The sequence below is a fragment of the Jaculus jaculus genome, chromosome 13 (assembly GCF_020740685.1).
Source record: "Jaculus jaculus isolate mJacJac1 chromosome 13, mJacJac1.mat.Y.cur, whole genome shotgun sequence".
Lineage (NCBI taxonomy): Eukaryota > Metazoa > Chordata > Mammalia > Rodentia > Dipodidae > Jaculus > Jaculus jaculus.
Window position 1 is genome coordinate 24,740,461 of NC_059114.1, and position 25,084 is coordinate 24,765,544.

General features: G+C 45.2%; 1 long non-coding RNA gene and 1 other non-coding gene across 3 annotated transcripts; one reads left to right on the plus strand and one right to left on the minus strand.

The window, feature by feature from the left end:
- On the minus strand, window positions 1-24,657 carry LOC123454130. Of its 2 annotated transcripts, XR_006633180.1 has the most exons (5): window positions 24,459-24,657; window positions 23,983-24,076; window positions 19,309-19,353; window positions 2,106-2,172; window positions 1-665 (listed from the first exon to the last, which is right to left on the minus strand). It is a non-coding gene; the product is annotated as an uncharacterized LOC123454130 (long non-coding RNA). The 2 variants fall into 2 exon arrangements; XR_006633181.1 differs by lacking the exon at window positions 19,309-19,353.
- Window positions 8,295-8,423, plus strand: LOC123454372. Its single transcript, XR_006633338.1, has one exon. It is a non-coding gene; the product is annotated as a small nucleolar RNA SNORA25 (small nucleolar RNA).
- Window positions 24,658-25,084: the final 427 nt, after the last annotated feature.

Genomic DNA, 25,084 nt, shown 5'->3' on the forward strand with positions numbered 1-25,084 from the left:
CCAAGCTTAAAAACATTTTTTTTTTCCTTTTTGTGAGTGTCTGGGTGCATGTGTGGAGATCAGAGGATAGTCTTCTCTTTCCATATCCTTTGACAGGGTCCCTCTTGCTTTTGCCACTGGGAAGGAGCATCTCACTCGCTGGTAAAGCTGGGGATTCTCATGGCTTCATCTCCTTCTACTGTCGTGTCTTGAGATTATGGGCACGTGCACTTTGTGTCCAGCTTTACATGGGTGCTGGGGATTGAACTCGGGTCTTCAGGCTGTCAGAGAAAGCCTTTAACCGCTAAGCCATCTCCCCAGTCCCCACTAAGGGAGTGATTTATATAGTTGGCTGTTTGCTGTTCAGAGGTTGAAAGAGGGGAAGGACTGGGGCTTAGAGTAAACTCAAAGTACGGGCACAGCATTAGTAGGGGGGTATTTTTATCCAGACACCTGTCCATCTGTCCTGTGTCCATTCTAAGCTGGTGAGTCTATCAGACTCCTTTTAGAAGTCCTGAGTCAGGGCAGGCCACTCCAAGTTCAGGGTAGTAGGATGTTTGGTTTCTCAGCACCTTCAAAAGGATTTCAGATCCACTGGGTTTTTAGTTGGTTTCTCTGTTCCAAGCGCTGCTGCCAAACTTCTCTCGCCTCCCCCAGTCTGGAGCTGGGCCATTTCCAGGATCTCTCTTTGTATAATTAAAAAGAAAAATAGAACAGTTGATGTTGCCAAACATGTATTTAAAGTGACACTCTGAGTTCAGGGAGTGAAAAATAAAAACGTTTAAGGTTTAGATTAAAAGTATCAGTACTCTGCTGTTTCCTGACCCTGGTATTTCTCGGCAGCCTGACTGTCTTTAATCCCCTGCCCTGGCTCATAAAAACTCTTTAGACTGAGGGCATTTATTTCCCAGAGAACTATTCCAGGCTAATCACATAAAAATGCCCCGCTTCCCCAGAATAGCCTGTCAAGTACGGCTCCCAAAGACAGTGAGGAAATTGAAGTGATCACTTGAGCAGACACCCCAAGTCCCTTTTCCCTCACTGTGCCCTTTCTTCACATAAGCAATCCATCAGAAAACTTAGTCAGGGCTAGGGAGATGGCTCAGCAGTTATTAATGGGGTTTTCTTGCAAAGCCCGCTGACCTGGGTTCAATTCCCCAGTTCCCATGTAAAGACAGACGCACAAAGTAGCACCTGTGCTGGAGATCGTTTGCAGTGGCAAGAGACCCTGACATGGCCATACTCTCCCTCTCAAATAAATATAAACAAACAAATCACCTTTTTTTTTTTTTTTTTTTTAAGTGGGAACACCATGGGCTGGAGAGATGGCTTAGTGGTTAAGCGCTTGCCTGTGAAGCCTAAGGACTCCGGTTCGAGGCTCGGTTCCCCAGGTCCCACGTTAGCCAGATGCACAAAGGGGCGCACACGTCTGGAGTTCGTTTGCAGAGGCTGGAAGCCCTGGCACGCCCATTCTCTCTCTCTCCCTCTATCTGTCTTTCTCTCTGTGTCTGTCACTCTCAAATAAATAAATAAATAAATAAATAAATAATATCTATAAAAGAAAAGTGGGAACACCAGAGCCTCTTTGCCCCTGCAGATGGACTCCAGACACATGCAGCAATTTGTGCACCTGGCCTTACTTGGGTACTGGGGAATTGAACCAAGGCCATCAGGCTTTGGAAGCAAGTGCTCTAGCTGCTGAACCATCTCTCCAGTTCTCTCACCCCTTCACTCCCCCCCTATTTTTTTGAGGTAGAGTCTCACTCTAGCCTAGGCTAACCTGGAATTCACTATGTAGTCATCTCTTATCTCTGCCTTCTGAGTGCGGGGATTAAAGGCCTTCAAGACCCTATCTCAAAACAACCCCCCCCAATAAATGTTTGTGTGAGCGTGCATGCCATGGTGTACACGTGGGGGTGTAGAGGATAACTTCAAGCTGTGCTCTACCTTCGAGACAGGGCCTCTTGCCATTATAAATGAATGACTTTACGTGGGTGCTAGGGAATTAAACCTGGGCTGGGAGGCCTTGCAAGCAAGCTTTGCAAGCAAGTACCTTAACTGCTGAGCCATATCCCTAGCCCCATCCTGTCTACGTGTAAGGACCCCTGTGGTCACACCGGACTCACCTGGTTCATCTCCCCATGTCAAGATCTTGATAACATCATCACATCTGTATAAAGAGTCCCGGGTCTCCTGAATATAGACAGATATATAACTGCAGATAAATAACTGTAACATACAAGGCAAAAGCTATGATGTGGGTGTGTTCCCAGGGCAGGGGCCCCTTGTTTCCTTGTATTTCCGGCTACCACTCTCAGAGACTTTCCTTCTCACCTGGGGAGCAGCTCTTTGAAGGTGAGATCAGTCAGGCCTCTCACCCTCCTGTCCATCTCCTGGCACCCCAGAAGGACTCTGACTGAAGCACAACCTCACCTTCATCAAGGTCTGATTACTGCCACCTTCCCCCATAGGCGACAGTCACTGCTTCATTGATTGATCAGGGAGCAGCTGGGCTCCCAACCTGGTGCTGCTGGCTATGAGCCAGAAACCAGCCCACCATTCATTTGGTCTGGCTTTTCCAGCTCATCAAAACCCTTTGCCTGGATTGTTATAATAGGAAATTATTAATATTTTTTTTGCATGAGTATGTGTGTGGGCGCATGCGTGCATGCACGTGTGCATGTGTGCACGTGTGTGTGTGTGCATGCGTGCACAGAGGCCGGAGGTCAATGTCAGTGCCTTCTTCAGTTCTCTACCTTGTTTTACTTGCAAAGGGGAAAGAGAGAGAGATTGGGCATGCACCGGGACCTCCTGCCACTGCAAATGAAATTCTGACACATGCAACACTTTGTGCATCTGAGGGAATCAGACCTGGGCTTTCAGGCTTTACAAGCAAGTGCCTTTAGCCACTGAGCCATCTCTCCAGCCCTTCCACTGTGTGTGTGTGTGTGTGTGTGGTTTTTCAAGGTAGGGTCTTGCTCTAGTCCAGGCTGACCTGGAATTCATTATGTAGTCTCAGGGTGGCTTCGAACTCAGTGATTTTCCTACTGATCTGGAATTCACTATGCAGACTCAGGTTGGCCTTGAACTCACGATGATTCTTCTACCTATGCCTCCCAAGTGCTGGGATTAAAGGTATGAGCCACCACACCCGGCTGCTTTTTGTTTTTATTTGTTTTAAATATTTTACTTTTGTTTATTTGAGAGAGAGAGATGCAGAAATAGGCAGGTAGAGAGAGGGAGAGAGAGAGAGAATGGCCTCCAGTCACTGCAAACTCCAGATGCATGTGCCACCTTGTGCATCTGGCTTAAATGGGTCCTGGTGAGGTGAACTTGGGTCCTTTGGCTTTGCAGGCAAGTGCCTTAACCACTAAGCCATCTCTCCAGTCCCTTATTTTTTGTATTTCCAAGGTAGGGTCTCACTCTAGCTCAGGCTAACCTGGAATTCACTATGTATTCTCAGGGTGGCCTCAAACTCATGGCAATTCTCCTACCTCTGCCTCCCAAGTGTTGAGATTAAAGGCATGCACCACCATGCCCGGCTCTGCTTTTTATTTTTTATATCACTTTATATTTTATATATGTGTTTATTTTATTTTTATATTTTATTTTTTATAACCATGTTTTAAAAAATATTTTATTTTTATTTATTTATTTATTTGACAGAGAAAGAGGGGGAGAGAGGGAAAGAGAGAGAATGGGTGAGCCAGGGACTCCAGCCACTGCAGACTAACTGTAGACACATGCACCCCCTTGTGCATCTGGCTAACGTGGGTACTAGGGAATTGAACCTGGGTCCTTTGGCTTTGCAGGCAAGCGCCTTAACCGCTAAGCCATCCTCCAGCCCCCCCTTTTTTTTGAGATAGTGTCTCGCTCTAGCCCAGGCTGTCCTAGAATTCACTATGTAGTCTCAGGGTAGCCTTGACCTCACCATGATCCTTCTACCTCTGTCTCCCAAGTGCTGGGATTAAAGGTGTATGCCACCATGCCTAGCACCGGCTGTTTTTTTTAAATTTTTAAACAATGATTTTATTGTTGAGGAAAGTGGCAGATAGAGAATGGGTGGACCAGAGCCTTCAGCCCTGCAAATGAACTCCAGACGCAGGTGCCACCTTGTGCATCTGGCTTACATGGGTTGTGGGGAATCGAACCAAGGTCCTTTGGCTTTGTAGGCAAGCATCTTAACCACTAAGCCATCTCTCCAGCCTCCCTTCCTTCCTTAAAAAAAAAAAAAGCATTTTATTTATTTATTTTTTTTGCAAGCAGAGAGAGAGAGAGAGAGAGAGAGAACAAACATAGGTATGCCAAAACCTCTTGCCACTCATTGTAAACAAATTCCACATGTATGTACCACTTTGTGCATCTGGCTTATGTAACTACTAGGGAATTGAACCCTGGCCAGCAAGCTTTGAAAACACCTTTACCTGCTGAGCCATCTCCCCACTCTGGCCCCTGCCCTTCTTTTTTCTCCCTCTTCCCTTTTTTTTGTAATCCCTGTTGTTGGGATAGAACCCAGGGTCTTGTACATGCCAGGTAAGAACTTTACCACTGAATTACATCTTCAACTCCCCTGCCCCCACATTTCCAAGATAAGATTTTGCCCTGCAGCATAGGCACAGGCTGGCTCCAAACTCTGACCCATCGCCCTCCCCCTCCTCCTCCCCTTCCCCCTAGAGGGCCGAGTCTCCTTCCTCTCTTCTATTTATGGTAATATATATATAACAAAACATAAAAGGTATTAGTTTAGCCGTTACACCTGTGATTATTTTTAATATTAAATTTTTATTTATTTGAGAGAGGGAAAGAGGGTGAGAGAGCTACAGAGAAAGAGAATGGGCACACCAGGGCTTCCAGCCACTGAAAACGAACTCGAGACATATGTGTCACCTTGTGCATCTGGCTTACGTGGGTCCTGGGGAATCGAACCAAGGTCCTTTGGCTTTGTAGGCAAGCACCTTAATTGCTAAGATTTCTCTCCAGCCCTCACCTGTAATTTAAAAAAAAATTTTTTTGGAGACACACACACACAAAGAGAGAGAGAGAGAGAGAGAGACAGACAGACAGAGAGAGAGAGAGAATGAGAATTGGTGTGTCAGGGCCTCAGCCACTGCAATCAAACTCTAGACACTTTCACCACCTAGTGAGACCTTGTGTTTGCCTCATCTTTGTGCATCTGATTAACATGGGGATCTGGAGAGTCAAACCTGGATCTTTCGGGTTCACAGGGAAGCACCGTAACTATGAAGCCACCTCTCCAGCCCTATGCCTGTAACTTAATTATAACAGGGGTATGCCACCATCCCATGATTTTTAATTTTTTTATTTAAAGATCTTTTTTTGGTTTGTTTTGTTTTTCAAGGTAGGGTTTCACTCCAGTCCAGGCTGACCTGAAATTCACTATGTAGTCTCAGGGTGGCCTCAAACTCATGGTGATCCTCCTAGCTCTGCCTCTCTAGTGCTGGGATTAAAGGCATGTGCCACCACGCCCAGTTTAAAGATCTTTTTAAAATAATTTATTTTTTATTTATTTGAGAGAGAGAGAGAGAACGGGTGCACCAAAGCCATCAGCCATTGAAAACGAGCTCCAGATGCATGCGCCACCTTGTGCATCTGGCTTATGTGGGTCATGGGGAATCAAACCTGGTCCTTTGGCTTTGCAGGCAAGCATCTTAATCACTAAGCCATTTCTTGAGCCCTCTTTTTCTTTTTTGGTCAGGATCTCACTTCAGCTTACACTGACCTAGAACTCACTCTGTAGCCAAGGCTGGCCTTGCTTGATCTCTAAGCCAACTCTCCAGCTCATTTTTAATTTTTAAATATTTTATTATTATTATTTTTGGTTTTTCAAGGTAGGGTCTCACTCTAGACCAGGTTGACCTGGAATTCACTATGTAGTCTCAGGGTGGCCTCGAACTCATGACAGTCTTCTTACCTATGCCTCCTGAGTGCTAGGATTAAAGGTGTGTGCCACCACACCCGGCTCCCATTTTTAATTTTTATATTAATTTAACTTAATTTTTTTGTTTTTTTTTTTGTTTCAAGGTAGGGTCTCACTCTAGCCCAAGCTGACCTGGAATTCACTATGTAGTCTCAGGCTGGCCTTGAACTCACAGTAATCCTCCTACCTCTGCCTCCCTAGTGCTGGGATTAAAGGCATGTGCCACCACACCTGGCTCATTTTTATTTTATTTTTTGGCTTTTTGAGGTAAGGCTCCACTCTATCCCAGGCTGGCCTGGAATTTACTATGTAGTCTTAAGGTGACCTCAAACTCATGGTGATCCTCCCACCTCTGCCTCCCACGTGCTGGGATTAAAGGTGTGCGCCTCCATGCCTGGCTTCATTTTTTATTTTTGTGGGAAATGTCTTACTCTGTAGCCTAGGCTGTCCTGCAACTCTTGGGGTAGACCAGGAGCCTAGTCATGGATATTCCTCTTGCTTCAGCCTCCCCAGTGCTAGGATTATAATCTTGAGCTACCACACTGGCACATTACCACACATTTGGCTGGGCTAATCTTTTCTTTTTTAACATTTTACCTATTTATTTGAGAGAGAGATAGAGAGACAGAATGGGCATGCCAGGGCCTCTAGCCACTGCAAGTGAACTCCAGATGCATATGCCACCTTGTTTATCTGGCTTACACCACTTTCCCTTTGAAACTCCATTCTCCATCATATCCCCTCCCCATCTCAATAAGTCTCTCTTTTATTTTGATGTCATGATCTTTTCCTCCTCTTATGATGGTCTTGTGTAGGTAGTGTGTAGGTAAGCACGGTGAGGTCATGAATATGCAGGCCATTTTGTGTCTGGAGGAGCACGTTGTAAGGAGTCCTACCCTTCCTTTGGCTCTTACATTCTTTCCGCCTTTTCCGCATTAGACCCTGAGCTTTGGAAGGTGTGATCGAGATGTTACTCAGTACTCCAGTCACTTCTTTCCAGCACTGATACCTTCTGAGTCATCCCAAGGTCACTGCCATCTGAAAAGAGAAGATTATCTACCAAAAGTGAGAGTAGCATTAATATAAGGGTATAAATATTAAGAGAAGTGCTTACTGGGCAGTTTGACAAGCATAGTATATACATTTTTCCAGACAACAGCAAACGTTACACCCCTAGGGCTCATGACTACCCCTGTTTTAACTTTTCAGTATCAGGGATATATTCCCTCCCATGGAGTGGACCTCCAGTCCAATTGGAGGACAGTTGGTTTCCACCATGACAGACATGCCACTATTGCACCCATTGACTTATTTACCTGGCTGGCCAGTTATAAGGCTTGCAGTGTCCACTGTTGAGTATCTTCACTGGTGGTATCTCTTTCTTCCATTGAACTACATGTAGAATGGCTTCTTCCAGCTTTCTGTCAGCTCAAGCTATTTTTCAGCTAGTCTGGCTGGCAGTGATTCTCCCGTCTTTGCTTTCTTCAGTGCGGGGGTCACAGACATACGTGGCCATGCCCAGCTGTCTACGGGCATCTAGGACTGAGCTCAGGCCCTCATGTTTGCACAGCAAGCATTCTCACCCGCTGAGCCATCGCCTAGCACACGCAGCAGTTCTGGGAATGCAGGAAGAAACAAACATTTTCTCCCAGAGTCTCACAATACAGAAGACTTCTGTGATCTCTGGTCACCAAGATGGGTGTGGATTTCTTCTCAGCACCAAACAATCAATATATGAATCAAACCACTCTCTAGATTATGCAGAGAATACCAGCTGGGTGTTTTTGTTGTTGGTTTGCTTTTGTTTTTTCAATGTAGGCTCTCACTCTAACCCAGGCTGACCTGGATTCAGTCTGCAGTCTCAGGGTGGCCCTGAACTCACAGCGATCCTCCTACCTCTGCCTCCCGAGTGCTGGGATTAAAGGTGTGCACCACCATGGTGGGCTCAGCTGGGTTTGCTTTAGCCCAGTTTAGTTTGTATACCATCTGGGCTGGCAGTGCAATTCAGGGTGTGCTCAGTGTAGGTGATGCTCCGGGTTCCAAATTACAGTAATAACAATAAAACAGGCATGGTTGCACATCTGTAATCCTAGCACTTGGGAGGCACAGACAGGAGGATTGCTATAAATTCTAGACAAGTGTAGTTTATGTAGCAAGCTTTAGGCTAAACAGAATTATCTAAGAGACTCGAACTCATTGCGATCCTCCTACCTCTGCCTCCCAAGTGCTGGGATTAAAGGTGTGCACCACCACACCCGGCTGGGTTCATTTCTTTTGCTAGAGCTGCTCAGAGAATTCAGGGACAGTTCATTTTCATTGACTAGTTGGTTATCAAGGATATTACAGGGGACACAGATGTTACAGGGGATACAGCTGTAGGCCACTTCAAAGAGGGCTTTGCAGGGCTGTGAAACCAAGAACTCTTAACACTGTAACCAAAGGCGGAAGTTCTCCACGGGATGTCATAGACACTCCATAGTGTCTCCATATCTGAGGGGATATAAAATTGATGATGTGGGAATGTAAGTAAATGTTTCAAAGTTACAAAAACTAAAATAAAGGACAGAGACAAAGACATGTACAGGGTGAGGCTTGGGGTTAGACACCTGACTTCTGGGTTCTCTACCCTCAAGGAATGCATTTATGTATTTATTATTAGAGAGAGGAAGAGGCAGAGACAGAGACAGAGAGAATACAGGCGCACCAGGGCTTCCTTGCACTGCAAACTCCAGAGGCATGTGTCACCCTGTGCTTCCAGTTTATGTGGGTACTTGGGGATAGAATCTGGGTCTGTAGACTTCACAGGCAAACGCCCTAACCGCTAAGCCATCTCTCCAGTGTCCCTCCCTTTTAAAATTATTTGCAGACAGACAGAGAGAGAGTGGGGCGGGGCCAAGCAGGGCCTCCTACCACTGCAAATGAACTCCAGATACATGTGCCACTCTGTGCATCTGGCTTTATGTGAGTACTGGGGAATTGAACCTGGGCCTTTAGGCTTTGAAAGGAAATACCTAAGCCACTGAGCCATCTCTTCAGCCCAAGTAATGCTTTTATTTGGCTTTTGTTTTGCAGTGCTAAGGATGAAACCCAGGGCCTGGAATTTGTTAGGCAAGCAGCTATAACCCCCAACGCCCTTTTTAAAATTTATTTATATTTATATTTATTTATTTGAACATGACAGAAAGAGGCAGATAGAGACAGAGAGACAGCGAGAGAGAGAGAGATATATAGAGAGAATGGGCATGCCAGGGCCTCCAGCCACTGCAAACGAACTACAGATGTGGGCGCCCCCTTGTGCATTTGGTTATTGTGGGTCCTGGGGAATAGAGCCTCCAACCAGGGTCCTTAGGCTTCACAGGCAAGCAGTCTGCTAAGCCATCTCTCAAGCACCTTTTAAAAAAATATTTTTTAACTTTATTTATTATTATTTATTTGTGTGTGAGAAAGGCAGAGAAAATGAGTGAATATGGGTGCATCAGGGCCTGTAGCCACTGAAAACAAAGTCCAAATGCATGCACCATGTGTGCATCTGGCTTACATGAGTCTTGGGGAATAAAAAAAGCCTCAAACCAGGGTCCTTAGGCTTCACAGGCAAGCACTCAACCACTAAGACATCTCCCCAACCCTCCTCCATGTTTTTTAAAAATATTTTTAAATTTTTTATTTAATTTTTTTTTTCTTTGGGTCTTGCTTTAGTCCAGGCTGACCTGGGATTCACTACGTAGTCTCAGGGTGACATTGAACTCATAGTAATCCTCCCACCTCTGCATCCCAAGTGCTGGGATTAAAGGCATGTGTGGTGGTTTGATTCAGCTGTCCCCCATAAATCTAGGTGTTCCGTATGCTAGGTTCCTAGCTGATGGAGATTTGGGAAGGAAGCTTCCTAGAGGCAGTGTATTGTTGGGGGTGGGCTTATGGGAATTATAGCTAGTTCCTCCATGCCAGTGTTTGGCACACTCTCCTGTTGCTATGGTCCACCTTATGTTGCCCAGGGGGTGATGTACATCCTCTGTTCACGCCATTGTTTTCCCTGCCAACATGGAGCTTGTTCCTTGAGCCTGTAAGAGAAAATAAATGTTTTCCCACCAGCTTCTCTTGCTGAGTGATTTTTACCAGCAATGCGAACCTGACTGCAACAGTAAAGTGGTACCAGGAGTGGGGTTGCTGCCTGATGTGTGACTGTGTGGCTTTGGCCTTTTGGAGCTGATTTTCAAGAGGAATGTGTAAGGATTTGAAACCTTGGCTTACAAGATGCCTTGCAGTGCTGTTAAGTACAGCTTGTTGGACTATTCTGGTCATAGTTGAAATACCTGAATACAATAAGAACTATGGACTGTGAGATTTGCTTATGAGGGTGAGAAAGAGCTTTCCTTGGACTGGGCTAGCAGTTTGTGTGAGGCTTGCTATTATGCCCATGTCCTGAGAATCTGTACAGGGTTGCTTTGCACAGAAATGAACTGGTGTGTGCAGAGGGATATGGCACAGAAATAAAAATCTTTGACTGAACTGTTGCCTGTCCAGCTGCAATTGAGAGATTACAACCTTTGAGATTGGGCCAGCTGACCTGCACTGGGACAACAGGAAGAATGTAGACTCTTTTGAAGGGGCCTGAGTATTCCAGGAGTGTCCTGTTCTCCCTGGATCCCCCCTGGATTAACAAATTGGTACCCTACCTGGTATTATAGAATATAAGAAATGAAGGAATGAGAGGGTCATTGAGTTTGCAAAACAGTCTTGTTTTGGAAATGGCCATGGGCAATGTGAAGCAGGTTTGCTGGATGCCTGCATGGAGACCCCAGGACCACAAGAAGGATGCTGAGGAAAAGCTGCCGGCCCCGATGAAGTTTCCTAGGCCTGTGAGTAGCCTAGCTGGAGGGGTGGAATTGGAATGCCAGAGACGTGTAGCTGGTTAGAATTATCGGACTGAGACTTCACTGGCTAGACTTATTGATCTTGGAGTTACAGAGTTTGGTGTTTGCCCTGTTTTAAATCTTGTATTGGCTGAATATTTTTTTGCTATGACCAGCGCCATCTTTTGCAGTGTGAATGTTTAGTGTGTCATTGTGGGTTTTTTGGTGGTTATTTTTTGGTATTATGGCTCAGTTAAAAGATCTTGGGCTATGGGGATGTATGAACATCATTGGAATTGGTAAAAACTATGGGGACTTTTAAAATGGTTATCAGTTTATGGGGGCCAGGGGCAGAATGTGGTGGTTTGATTCAGGTGTCCCCCATAAATGTAGGTGCTCTGAATGCTAGGTTTCCAGCTGATGGAGATTTGGGAATTAATGCCTCCTAGAGTGAGTGTATTGCTGGGGGCGGGCTTATGGGTGTGATAGCCCTCTCTCAATTTAAAAAAAAAAGATAAAAAGATCATTTTAAAAAAAATATTTGGATTGTTTGAGGGAAGATTTAAAGATTTGAAGTTTCAAAAAAAAATAATAAAAAAATATTTGAGAGAAGAGAAAGAGAAACTAGGCATCACAGGGTCTCTTGCAACTGCAAATGAACTCCTGGTGCATGTGCCATTTTGTTTTTTGTTGTTTGTTTTTTCGAGGTAGGGTCTCACTCTAGGCCAGGCTGACCTGGAATTAACTCTGTCATCTCAGGGTGGCCTTGAACTCATGGCAACCCTCCTACCTCTGCCTCCCGAGTGCTGGGATTAAAGGCGTGTGCCACCACACCCGGCTGCATGTGCCATTTTGTGTAATTGGCTTTACGTGGGTACTCTGGAAACAAACCTGGGTTGTAAGGTGTTTTTATTTTATTTTATTTGCAAGGAGAGAGAGAGAGAGGAGGGAAGAGAATAGGCATATCAGAATATCTAGTCACAGCAAACAAATTCCAGATGCATGTGCCACATTGTGCATGTGGCTTTATATGGGTATTAGGGACTCAAACCCAGGTCCTTAAGCTTTGCAGGTAAGCACCTTAACCTCTGAGCCATCTCTCCAGCCTAGACATGAGGTTTTGCAACAAAGAACATTTAACAGCTGAGCCATCTCTTCAGCCCAAGAACCGTGTTCTTTTATCCTTTATGATCACTGTCACTTGGTAATATAAATTGTTAGTCTTCATATATTTCATACACTTGAGTAGCATCATTGGTGCTCTTATCCCCAGCCTAGATTTTTCTTTTATTTCTTTTTTCTTTTTTGGGGGGAAGTAGGATCTTGCTCCAGTCCAGGCTGACCTGAAATTCACTATGTAGTATCAAGCTGGCCTGGAACCCACAGCGATCCTCCTACCTCTGCCTCCCGATTAAAGGCATGTGCCACCAAACCTGGCAGATTTTTTTTTTAAATTTCTTTGAGAGAAAAAGAGAGAATGAATTGGCATGCCAGGGCCTCCAGCCACTGCAAACAAATTCCAAATGAGTGTGCCCCCTTGTGTATCTGGCTTACATGGGTTCTGGAGAGTGGAACCAGGCTCCATTGGCTTTGCAGGCAAACACCTTAACTGGTAAGCCATCTTTCCAGCCCCCCATTTTTTTTTTTTAATTTTATTTATTTGAGAGTGACAGACACAGAGAGAAAGACAGATAGAGGGAGAGAGAGAATGGGCGCGCCAGGGCTTCCAGCCTCTGCAAACGAACTCCAGACGCGTGCGCCCCCTTGTGCATCTGGCTAACGTGGGACCTGGGGAACCGAGCCTCGAACCGGGGTCCTTAGGCTTCACAGGCAAGCGCTTAACCGCTAAGCCATCTCTCCAGCCCCCCCCCCATTTTTTTTTTTAAATGAGTAGTAAGTGTTAGATGGTTGACAGAATGTTTCATTGTACTCATGAGGTTTTCCGAGTGAGAAGCTTAGTGTGAACAGAAACTGCAAAAACAAAATTAAAACACCTCACCTAAATTGGGCATGGTGGTACATGCCTTTAATTCAAGGCCAACCTGAGACCACATAGTGAATTCCAAGTCAGCTTGGGCTAGAGCAAGACACGGGCTGGAGAGATGGCTTAGCAGTTCAGCGCTTGCCTGTGAAGCCTAAGGACCCTGGTTCAAGGCTCGATTCCCCAGGACCCACGTTAGCCAGATGCACAAGGGGGTATTTGCATCTGGAGTTCGTTTGCAGTGGCTGGGGGCTCTGGCATTCCCATTCTCTCTATCTGCCTCTTTCTCTGTTGCTCTCAAATAATTAAATAAAAATAAACTAAAAAAAAGAAAGAAAGAAAAACAAGAAGAAACCATCCCACCTGCTCTCAATTTGCAAGGGTCCTCCTCAGAGATTTCTTTCTTGGGGCTAGGAAAAATTACCACCCCTTCTTCCAGAATATATAAGAACAGCAGGGCGTGGTGGCACACCTCTTTAATCCCAGCACTCAGGAGGCAGAGGTGGGAGAACTGCTGTGAGTCTGAGGCCAGCCTGAGACTACAGAGTCAATTCCAGGTCAGCCTGGGCTAGAGAGAAACCCTACCTCGAAAAACCAAAGAATATCCTAGAACATCCTATCTTCTCCAGGCAGGAAAGCCCTGCTCTCTGCCAGGACTGTGTGGCATAAAATGAACAGGAAGGTAGCCAGGCATGGTGGTGCACACCTTTAATCCTAGCACTCTTGAGGCTGAGGTAGGAGGACCTCCATGAGTTTGAGGCCAACCTGAGACTACATGGTGAATTCCAGGTCAGCCTGGGCTAGTGGGAAACCTTGAAAAAACAAAAAGCACTGGCTGGATGTGGTGGCGTATGCCTTTATTCCCAGCACTCGAGAGGTAGCAGGATCGCCACGAGTTCGAGGCCAGCCTGAGATTACATAGTGAATTCCAGGTCAGCCTGGACTAGACCAAGACCCTATCTCAAAAAAAATTAAATAAACAGAAAGGTTTCCTATAAAGGCTGCTGTGTGAGAATCAAGGCTGTGCTCCACAAATAGTTTGTGAATGAAAAATGCCATCTTAAGTTGGGCATGGTGGTACAAGCATGTCTTTAATGCCAGCACTCCAGCAAGAGGATGAGGCAGGGGAATGACTGTGTTTGAGGCTACAGAGTGAGTTCCAGGTCAGTCTGGGTTAGACCTTAATTTAACACAACCCTCCCCAAAAGGCGGGGTGGGGGGAGAGATTACACCTCAGTGGAAGAGTATTTGCTTAGCATGTGTAAGGCCATAGTTTCAATCACCAGTACTGGGGGCAGGGAGGGGAATCCGTACTGAACAATGTTTTTATTTTTTTTTTAAGTATTTTTAAAAAGTGTATGGCATCACCTTAAAATTTTTTTTGGCTTATTTTTATTTATTTATTTGAGAGCGACAGAACAGAGAAAGACAGGTAGATAGAGAATGGGCGTGCCAGGGCCTCCAGCCACTGCAAACAAACTCCCGACACGAGCGTCCCCTTGTGCATCTGGCTAAAGTGGGTCTTGAGGAATCAAGCCTGGAACTAGGGTCTTTAGGCTTCACAGGCAAGCGCTGAACCACTAAGCCATCTCTCCAGCCCTTATTTTTATTTTTTAAAATTATTTACTTATTTATTATGGTTTTCCAAAGTAGGGTCTCACAGTAGCTCAGGCTGACCTCGAACTCACAGTGATCCTCGTACCTCTGCCTCCTGATTGCTGGGATTAAAGGTGCATGCCACCACACTGGGCTTTTATTTTTATTTTATTTATTTATTTATTTATTTTTTTGAGGTAGAGTTTTACTCTAGTCCAGGCTGACCTGGAATTCACTATGTAGTCTCAGGGTGGCCTCAAATTCATGGTGATCCTCCCACCTCTGCCTCCGGAGTGCTGAGATTAAAGGTGTGCACCACCATGCCCAGCTTGAACAAGGTTTTTATATTTTTCTTCCCCCTTTGATTCTTTGTCATTATTCCCTAAACAATACAAATATTAGTAAGCAACCATTTACATAGCATTTAGATCCTATTGGGAATTATAAGGAATCTGGATACTTTAGAAAATGCATATATGTAGGTTCTCTGCAAACACTATGCAATTTTCTTTCTTTTCTTTTTTTTGGTTTTTCGAGGTAGGGTCTCACTCTAGCCCAGGCTGACCTGGAATTCACTATGTAATCTCAGGGTGGTCTTGAACTTATGGCAATCCACCTACTTCTGCCTCCCAAGTGCTGGGATCAAAGGCGTGCACCACCACGCCCGGCCTTCTTTCTTTCTATGCCATTTTCTATAAGGGACCTGAGCATCCTTGCATTCTGGTATCTGCTAGAGCTCTGGAACTGATTTCTTGAGGATACCTGGGAACAGCAGTAATATGTTAGTGTGGTAGCTTGAACACGATCATTTGAACATTGGCCCCACAGACTCAGGCGTTTTATTAAAATTGTGCTTACAAATTGGGTCTCCGTCGGCCCTGCTGGAGGAGGTGTCACTGGGGGCAGATACTGGATTCCAGCCCAGAGGTGTGTGGCGAGCAGTCTGAGCTCTGGTGGTTCATGCTTGCTTGTGGTGCTGGCTGGTTTCTCTCTGCTTGGATCTACGAAAGGGAGCAGCTTCTTCCACCATTGAAGGAGCTCCCCTGGATCTGTAAGCCTCAAATAAACCCCTTCCTCCCATAAACTGTGTCTGGTTGTATGTCTGTGTCAGCGAGGAGGAGCTGACTGCAACAGTTAGTATTAGGAAGAAGAGCTTTGGAGCAGAGGCAGCCTGGCAGGACAGAGATGGGGGAAAAGGGACCAGCACGTATAAAAGACTACAGGAGAGAACGAGAAAGTTTATCAAAGGAATCCGAATACACAGAGCAATGCGGCCAGGATTAGAAGGCCTCTAGTTAGAGAAACATCATTAAAGGCAGCCTTCCCCTCAGCTTTAAACTTCAGATAAAGCTAAGTTGTTAGGTTATGAAACCCAGAGCACCAACTTCATCTATTTAAAGCCATTATTTCCCTTCCTCACTCCCTTTCTTCCTCTCTCCTTGCAAATAAGTAAACAAAATATTTGTAAAAAAGAAAATTCATTGACTGAGCCCTTTTATTATATGTTGGCTCACATTATAGCCATGTGACTTTACTATATAGTTCATATTTATAACCTCCATTTCACAGATGAGAAAACTGAGATTGGGCCGGGTCTGGTGGTACATGCCTTTAAATCCCAGAGGCAGAGATAGTAGGATTGCTGTGAATTTGAGGCCACCCTGAGACTACATAGTGAATTCCAGCTCAGTCTGGGTTAGAGGGAGACCCTACCTCAAAAAACCAAAAAAGAGCCTGGCGTGGTGGCGCACACCTTTAATCACAGCACTCGGGAGTCAGAGGTAGGAGGAGCGCCGTGAGTTCGAGGCCACCCTGAGACTACAGGGCAAATTCCAGGTCAGCCTGGGCTACAGTGAGACCCTACCTTGAAAAACCAAAAAAAAAAAAAAAGTATTGTTTTTATACAGGTGTGGTGGCATATGCCTTTAATCCCAGCACTCAGGAGGCAGAGGTAGGAGGATTGCCGAGAGTTTGAGGCCACCCTAAGAGTTACATAGTGAATTCCAGGTCAGCCTGAGCTGGAGTGAGAACTTACCTTGAAAAATAAAAATAAATAAATAAATAAAAAACTAAAAAAGAAAACTGAGACTTAGGGAACTTGTCCAGTGCCTCATATCTTTTTATAAAAGTGCAATAGTGGCATGTCTGCTCTTGGGGAAACCAATTGCTCTCTAATTGGACTGAAGGCCCACTCTATGGGAGAGAATACATGCCTGGTACTGAAAACCTAAACAAAAGCCTATGGCAGGGGAGGTCATGAGCCTTAGAGGTATAAAGTTTGCTCTTGTCTGGATAAATCCATGTATTATGCTCACCAAACTGCCCTGAAAGCACTACACTTAATGTTCATACTCATATATAAATGCTACTCTCACTTCTGGTTAGAGAAGCTTCTATTTTCAGATGGTGATGACCACTGGGATGACCCAAAAGACAACATAGTGCTGAGAAGAAGAGACAGAGAAGTGTCCAGCACTGAAACATCTCACACCCTCCACGGCTCAGGGTCCACTGCAGAAGAGGTGGCAGAAAGATTATAAGAGCCAAAGGAAGGGTACCACTCCTTACATACAACTGTCTGGACAGAATTTGGCCTTGATATCCATGACCTCACAGTGCCTAGCAATAATATCTCTGCAAGACCCTCATAATAGGAGAAAAAGATGACATCAAATTAAAAGAGAGACTAATGGACAGGATATGATGGATAGCCCAGTATATGGGGGAAGGGGAGGGAAATACCATAGTTTGTTGTCTGTAAGTATAGAAGTTGTCAATAAAAAATATATATAAGGGGCTGGAGAGATGGCTTAGCCGTTAAGCGCTTGCCTGTGAAGCCTAAGGACCCCAGTTCGAGGCTCGGTTCTCCAGGTCCCACGTTAGCCAGATGCACAAGGGGGCGCACGCGTCTGGAGTTCGTTTGCAGTGGCTGGAAGCCCTGGCGCACCCATTTTCTCTCTCTCCCTCTATCTGTCTTTCTCCCTGTGTCTGTCGCTCTCAAATAAATAAATAAAAAATGAACAAAAAATATTAAAAAAAAATATATATATATATAGGGCTGGGTGTGGTGGTGCACGCCTTTAATCCCAGCACTTAGGAGGCAGAGGTAGGATGATTTATATGAGTTTGAGGCTACCCTGAGACTACCAAGTGTATTCCAGGTCAGCCTGGGCTAAAGTGAAACCCTGCCTCAAAAAAAAAAATATGTATATATATACATATGACTTGAGAGATGGCATTTGCCTGTGAAGCCAATGGACTCAGGTTTGATTCCCCAGGACCCACTTAAGCTAGATGTGTAAGGGGCACATGCATCTGGAGTTCTTTTGCAGTGGCTACAGGCCCTGGCATGCCCATTCTTTCTCTGTCTCTCTTCTTTCTATCTATCTCTCTCTGCTTGCAAATAAATAAAGATTAAATACTATATATATATATATATATATTTAAATTATATATATATTTAAATTATATATATATATATATTTTTTTTTTCTTTTGTATTTATTAGTCAGAAAGAAATGAGGATAGAGAGAGAGCAAGAGTATCCCTGGGTATTCCAGGGCTTCTAGCCACTACAAAGGAACTCTAGATGTGTGTGCCCCTTGTGCATCTGGCTACCGTGGGTTCTGGAGAATTGAACCTGGGTCCTCTGGCTTTGCAGGCAAGCACCTTAACAGCTAAGCTATCCCTCCAGGCCCAATGCCTTATATCTTATTGTACCACGTGGGGACTTATAAGTTTTATTTTGCAAACAGAAAGAGAGAAAACATGAATGAGATGGGTGTACCAGGGCCTCTTGCTGCTGCAAACAGACTCCAGATAGATGCACTGCTTTGTGCATCTAGGCTTTACAAGGGTCCTGGGGAACTAAACTTGGTCCATTAAGCTTCGCAAACAAGCGCCTTCAACCAGTGAGCCATTTCCCCAGCCCCAGCATGTTTTTCTTTCTGTAAATGCTTCTGTGCTAGCAATGCCTTCGACATAAGGTAATGTAAAAGCTTTTTCCTTTCTTTTCTTTTCTTTTTTGGTAGCAGAGACAGGTAAGCACGAGGCATTATTATGAGTTTTGGTGTACTACAACATTTAGAGAACCCAGGTGAAGCAATAATTAGGGCCAAGTTGCCCAATCTCAAAATTTCCCTTATCTATTCTGGTCCCCTCTCTGAGAATGCACCTTTAAAATATATATCTTCAGCCGAACAGTTTGGTTCTCAGAAGTTGCAAAGAGGTGGGAGGTTAAAAAAAATCAGCACCAACAACTACAAAACCCCCTATGAACAGCCTGCACACAAAGGGCTTGGGCTTTGAACAAAGGACAGAGTGAGACTGGAAAGTAAATGCTGACACATCCTCTCTCCAGCTGTGAACTGGGGGTCTGAGGGCTGCTGCAAAGGTCATCTGTCTCCACATCTCTGGGCAGGAAATGCAATTCAATCCTCCCAGTGACTGATCACTTTACAAGATTAATGGAAATTTCTCCAACATGGGTCTCCCTGGTCTGACAGCACAAAAAGTGACTCAAACTTCTCTCCTCCCCTGGCCTCCTACTCAGCAAGGTCAGTTGATGATCCTGTCTGAAGAAGTTCACAATTCTTCTCTAGGACATTGGTTCCCGAGGACTCCTTTGCTAGAAGAAATGCCATCTTGTGGATAGGGCGGGGGTGCTGGACCCAAAGGTGGTACTTGAAGGTCTGAAGACTTTTGTAGGTTTCCCTTCAGTCTATACTTCATCTTCCAACATAAAATAAATGCAAAGGGCATGGTGGTCCTTGAAAGGGTTAACTGCCAGCCTTGTCTATCCCTGGGGGATTGTCAGCCAGAGATAAATGAGCAAGAAGAAGCAATGCCTGCCTTTTTAAAATTTTCATTGGCTACCATACTTGCCCATCAATCCAAGGATACAAGTTTTGAAAGAATTATTGAACTTTTATAACTCTGTTCCTGTAATTAACTTTTCAGCTCACCTGCTATTTCCAAGGCTCTTTCCAATCTTCACACAGGAAGAGAGCCTACAAAAAGCAGAATTCTGGATATAAATTCTAAACAATCAAGGTCTGGCAATCAGCCTATGTATAGTTTTCTTCTTCTTCTTCTTCTTTTTTGAGGTAGGGTCTTGCTCTAGCCCACGCTGACCTGGAACTTTCTCAGTAGTCCCAGGCTAGGCTCAAACTCACCATGATCCTTCTACCTCAATCTCCTGAGCGCTGGGATTAAAGGCGTGCGCCACCATGCCTTGGCTCCCTTTTTAAATTTTTTTTTATTTTATTTTTACTTCAATCCACAAATTCCTGAAGGCAAAAAAAAAAAAAAAAAAAAAAAAAAACCCAAAATAATAAAAAGAAGTATTTGAGAAGGATGAAACAGAAATTTTATCTCTAAAATTGTGTCTCTAAATTAAAAATAAATAAAAGCATTAAATCACAAAAGTAATATAAACTGTGACAAAACTACTCTTTTGAGACTTGGCAATGCTGGGTGCTGTATATACAAGTTTATTCTTTATTTATTCTGTATTCTCATGTACCCCAGGCTGGCCTCAAACTCACCTTGCAGCAGAGGATGACCCTGAACGTCTCTGATCCTCCTGTCACTACCTCCTAAATGTTGGCGTTATATGCATGCCTCACCATGTTGGGTTTATGCATTTTTGCTATATTTAATTTCTCTCTCTCCCTCTCCTTTTCTCCCTTCCTCTCTCTGCTAGTGACAGGGCTTTTCACCTGCTGGGGAAGCACATAAACGCTGAGCTACATCACTCACTTGGCATTCATTTTTGAGTAGGTGACTTATCTCTATGGTGCAAAATTCAAAGGGCACTGCAGAGCTGGGGAGATGATTCTGCAGTTACAGGAGCTTGCTTGCAAAGCCTGCTTATATCTTTACCCCCGTAGAACATTTATTTCACTGTTCTGAGAAATTTGTTCATGGGGACCTTGGGCCAAATCATACTTTGAGGTATACATAGTCTAGTAGTTGACTTGAGACAAAAGGTGAAAATACCCTGATGCTTCACTGACCTGTTAGGTTGCTTTTTGTTTGTTTGATGTGCTGGGATCCAATCTAGGATCTCTCACACATGTTAGATGGCTGAGCTACAGTTCTACTTCCTTAAAAAAAAAATTTTTTTTTTAACAAATATTTTTTAAGGTAGGATCTCGCTCTAGCCCAGGTTGACCTAGAATTCACTATGTAGTCTTCTCAGGGTGGCCTTGAACTCATGGCAATCCTCCTACCTCTGCCTCCCAAGTGCTGGGATTAAAGGTGTGCGCCACCATGCCTGGCTATATGTATATATATTTTTTGAATGAGAGTCTTGTTATGTTGTCCAGGTGGGCTCAAGTGATGCTTCACCTCAGAATGAGTAACTGAGACTACAGGCATATACCACCATGACCATTTTAACTTTAAAACTTGGGGCCAGGAATGGTGGCACTTACCTTTAATCCCAGGGAGGCAGAAGTCGGAGGATCATTCATTTGCCTGAGACTACATAGTGAATTTCAGGTTAGCCTGGAATTTTAGAGCTAGAGTAAGACCCTACCTTGAAAACCAACCAAACAAAACCCTATAAACAATAACAACCAAAAAAGTTGGTTCCGTTTGTGGTTCAATAGTAAAGGGTCTGGGTTTTGTCCCTCATGTGCGCACACACTCAAACACAAAATCTGCTGGACTTGGTGGCACACGCCTTTAATCCCAGCACTTGGGAAGCAGAGGTAGGAGGATTGCCATGAGTTCAAGGCCACCCTGAGACTACATAGTAAATTCCTGGTCAGCCTGGACTAGAGTGAGACCCTACCTCAAAAAACAAAAAACAAAAAACAAAAAACAACAAAAAAAAACCAAAGAACAAAACAAAACAAACAAACAAACAAAAAGCCCCACAAAATCAGTTCCTTAATCCCAGTTCTTCTGTTTCAAGTGCCAGTAGCCAGATGTGGCTAGCGGCAACCAGTTATAGATAGCTAGATACATAATATTCCCGCTGCAGGGAAGTTTACAAAGCAGTCAGTCTCATGGGCTCTGGTTCAAATCCTGTAGCTATTATATCATTATGGTCAAGTAACTTGACCTCTCTTTGAGCTATAAAGGGTGGGGGCATTATAGTCCTTCCTTCATAGTTTTGGGAAGGATTCAAAGAGACAGTAAAAGTGAGGGGTTTTGCTCAAAGGCATAGTTAAGTCCTTAAAAGGCAAGAGCTAGAAGCCAGGTGTGGTGGCATATGCCTATAATTCTAGCACCCAGGAGGCAGAGACAGGAGGATCCTGGCAAGTCTGAAACCAGGCTGCTTTTACACAGTGGGTTTCCGGCCACTTAGAATTAAGTAGCTAGACTTTGTCTCAACAGACCAACAATCAGAAACTATGATGATTGTACAAGAACGGTTTCTTAATGGTCCAGAAAGCCTGGATCCTGAGGGCTCCGTCCAGTGGCAGCCTTCTCCTGAGGAAGACTGCTCTAAGCCTACAGTGTGTGTTTGTAAGTGAAGCTGTTCCTTCTATTTTTTTATTTTATATGTTTGGTTTTTCGAGGTAGAGGCTCACTCTAGCCCAGGCTGACCTAAGCTTCATTATGGAGTCTCAGGGTGGCCTCCAACTCCCAGCGATCCTCCTACCTCTGCCTCCCAAGCGTTGGGTTTAAAGGCGTGAGCCACCATGCCTAGCTATTTTTCATTTTTATTTTTCTGTTCATTCTGCCTTTGGGACAGAGCTGCTCAACTAACCTTTGAGGATGGAAGGAATGAACGAATAGGGTAGCACAGGCAGGCTTCAACTGGGCGTTTTGCAAGACCAAGCAGAAGGGGATAGGAAATCATTTTTACTTTGTTTCCAGTGCAACTAGCCTTGTGCTTTCCTACAAGAAAAGTTCATCTTTTGAATAAGCACCTTCAGCTACGGTCCCCTCTCTCACCTACTAAGCCCCTTAGGGACAGCCAGCCAATACTGGAGCTCAAGGGTCTTGGCCCTTCCCCCTTTGGCCCAAAATAACCTCCCCCGCCTTGGAGGGAATGCTTGGAATTCTTTCAACAGGAGGACAAAGCCTTTCATCTGCCAATTACTGATAAAGAGAAAATGCAAATATGCCGAGAAGGTGATCCATCAAGGGCTCAACATTTATTGAGTGACCACTTAGACTCGGGTGGCACGGTAGGCATTCTGGGGGGGACAAACCCTCAGCTGGCTCATTCTTCCCTCTGGTTTGTGGCTTCCCGGAGGTTTGTAAAGGCAGAGGATTAAATTAGGTGACCAGTCAGTCCCTTCCAGCTCTGACAAGTTAGGAACTTCCCACTGGCCTGCTATATGGACTTAACTATTTTTATACTAAGGTAGCTGATGTCAGATATTGTCCTAATGCCAGGGGAATACTATGGGGATACCACGAAGCCACGTGGGAAGAGAGAGAGGAGTCTTGGGAAAGATGAAGGATGAACAATTTTGCTTTATTCTCCTTTCACTGAGCCCCAGCCCAAGGCCCCTCCTTTGCACATGTTCATTTCATTATGAGGGGAAAATGAAGCAGGGGACTATTTGAAAAGACACGAGATAGCCAAGCCAGTCAAGCTGTGTGAGCTCCGGCCTGAGTCCCAGTTTCCTCTTTTGCAAAATAGAATAACATTTCCCTTAAAGAAGTCTCTCTCAAGAGAAGAGGCAAATCACAATGGTTCCCGGGTTTGTTTTGGTGCAGGGTATGGAACCCGGGATGTCAGAGTTGCTGTACCACTGAGCAGTTCCCCAGTTGGTTCCTATTTTTTTTTTTTAAACGGGGTTGCTGACTGGATGCAGCTGAACCAAAGTGGGTGATTTTAGTTTGGAGACAAATTCTGATGTTTGCTAGACTCATCACTATGTGAAAAACTTTAACAGCTAGTGGACATGGATTAAAACAACTTCAAGGGTTTACGGCTTAGTGGCAAGGTGCTTGCATGGCATATTCAAGGACCCAGGTTCAATTCCCAGTACTACAAGAAAGAAAACAAAAAAAGGAAAACCCAAACTTCAAAAGAGCAGACTTTAGGGATGAGTAATAAAGACCAATATAACCGGAAATTTTAAGGTGAAGGAGAAGCTGTCTCTTAGGGTGACCAATTCAGAGCTGATGCTTCACAGCTTATCCAGTGTAGCAAAGCCACTTCCTCCTCACATCTGAGTGCTTACTGACATCGTGACAATAAAGGGGCAGATTCCTACTTTCTCCAGCCCTCAGTTTCCCAATCTGCATAAAGACTTGCTTAAACTTGCCCCGAGGGCTACTGGCAGAGGTAAGATGCTGGGCTGACATCTGCCAGAAGCACCTAGGGGGTCCCTCATTGTACCTCTGGAGCCCCGTCATCATCAGGAGTTTCATCCCAAAACCAGACCTTGCAGGGGCACCAAAATTGGGCTGGAGGAAACTTTAGGGCCAGTTTGGCTTTTCTCACAACTGAAGGATCTGCCTTGTTCATTATGGAGCTACGTGACAACCCTGGGCCGATTCTGGGTGTAGTCACATATCTCTATGTAAGAGAACAGGGGAGCATTCGGGGATGTGACATTCCACGTATGCACAGAAGGGGTGACCCTGCTTCTGCTAAGTCCTCTAGGATTAATCAAGGTGCATCATACACATTATCAGTTACAAACGGCCAACAAAGGGCTTACCTTTCGCCTGTTTGGGAGCTGTGTGAAAGACGATGGATCCTATTCTTCGGGTGTTTCTCTCCTAACCATCGATTTTCTTGGCGAGCGCCAGGACCTTAAAAAAAAAAAAAAAAAAAAAAAGATTCCAACTTCAGCTTCAGGGCTCTTCGCTTAGTGAAGGACTCCACTGAGGCGGGCAAAATGAATGAATGAAAGGCGGTCAGTCTTCCGGTCAGCTGCGATCTGAAAAGGCTCTGGTCAGGCTGTATTTCCTGTACCTGTGTGTATGTGAGTATCCATATTATTTCAGTCCTGGGAGTTTAAAAGTTATGCAGCTCGTACAGATTTGGAGTTGCGCTAATTTCCTTTTGGGCCCCTCCTCAAAGGCCGTCTCCATATGGCAGGTTCGCTAGTGGATGGGGGTCTGGACAGGATGGCCCCTCCCCCCCCGACATGCAGTTTGAAAAGCCAAAAAATAAAAATAAGATTATACTTACAAAAACACTTGGAATTTAGAACACAAACTCAAGTAATGGAGAAGGGTGGATGAAGGAAGAGGGGTAGCGGTGGGCAAAGGGGGGGCTTAGAATAGAGACAGAGGTGGGGGGTCGCCTTGTCGTGGGGGGGTGGTGGCTAGGCCCCGGGGGCTTTCACGCCAGCAGGCTAGGTTTGCATTTCCGCGCCTCCCGCTGAGGCCATCCGTGCAAATCTGCACCTCCCTCCCCACCCCCTCCTTCCCTCCCTCCCTCCCTCCTCCCCGCCCCGCCATCTCCGGGATGCGCCCGCCGCCGCCTGCAACTCAGCCCTCCAAAAGTCAGCTCTGCACACAACTCGGGCGGCGGCGGCGCCTGCGTGCAGAGGCGCACTCACTCGTGACCCAACAACAAAACAGCGATGCCAGGGCGCTAACGGCGCCCGGTGCCTCCCGGGCTCCCTCCCCGCCCCACACCTCCTCGGGCTCCGGTCCCCGATCCCCCTATCCTCAGCTCCCCCCCCCCCCCCCACAACCAGCCGGGCCGCGGGCTCGCCGAGCGATCGGCAACAATGTTTACGTTCCGGGGATTATGACGTCGACGCCTCCCCCCCCCCACAACTGCTGAAAATGGTTTCCTAGGACTTTGCA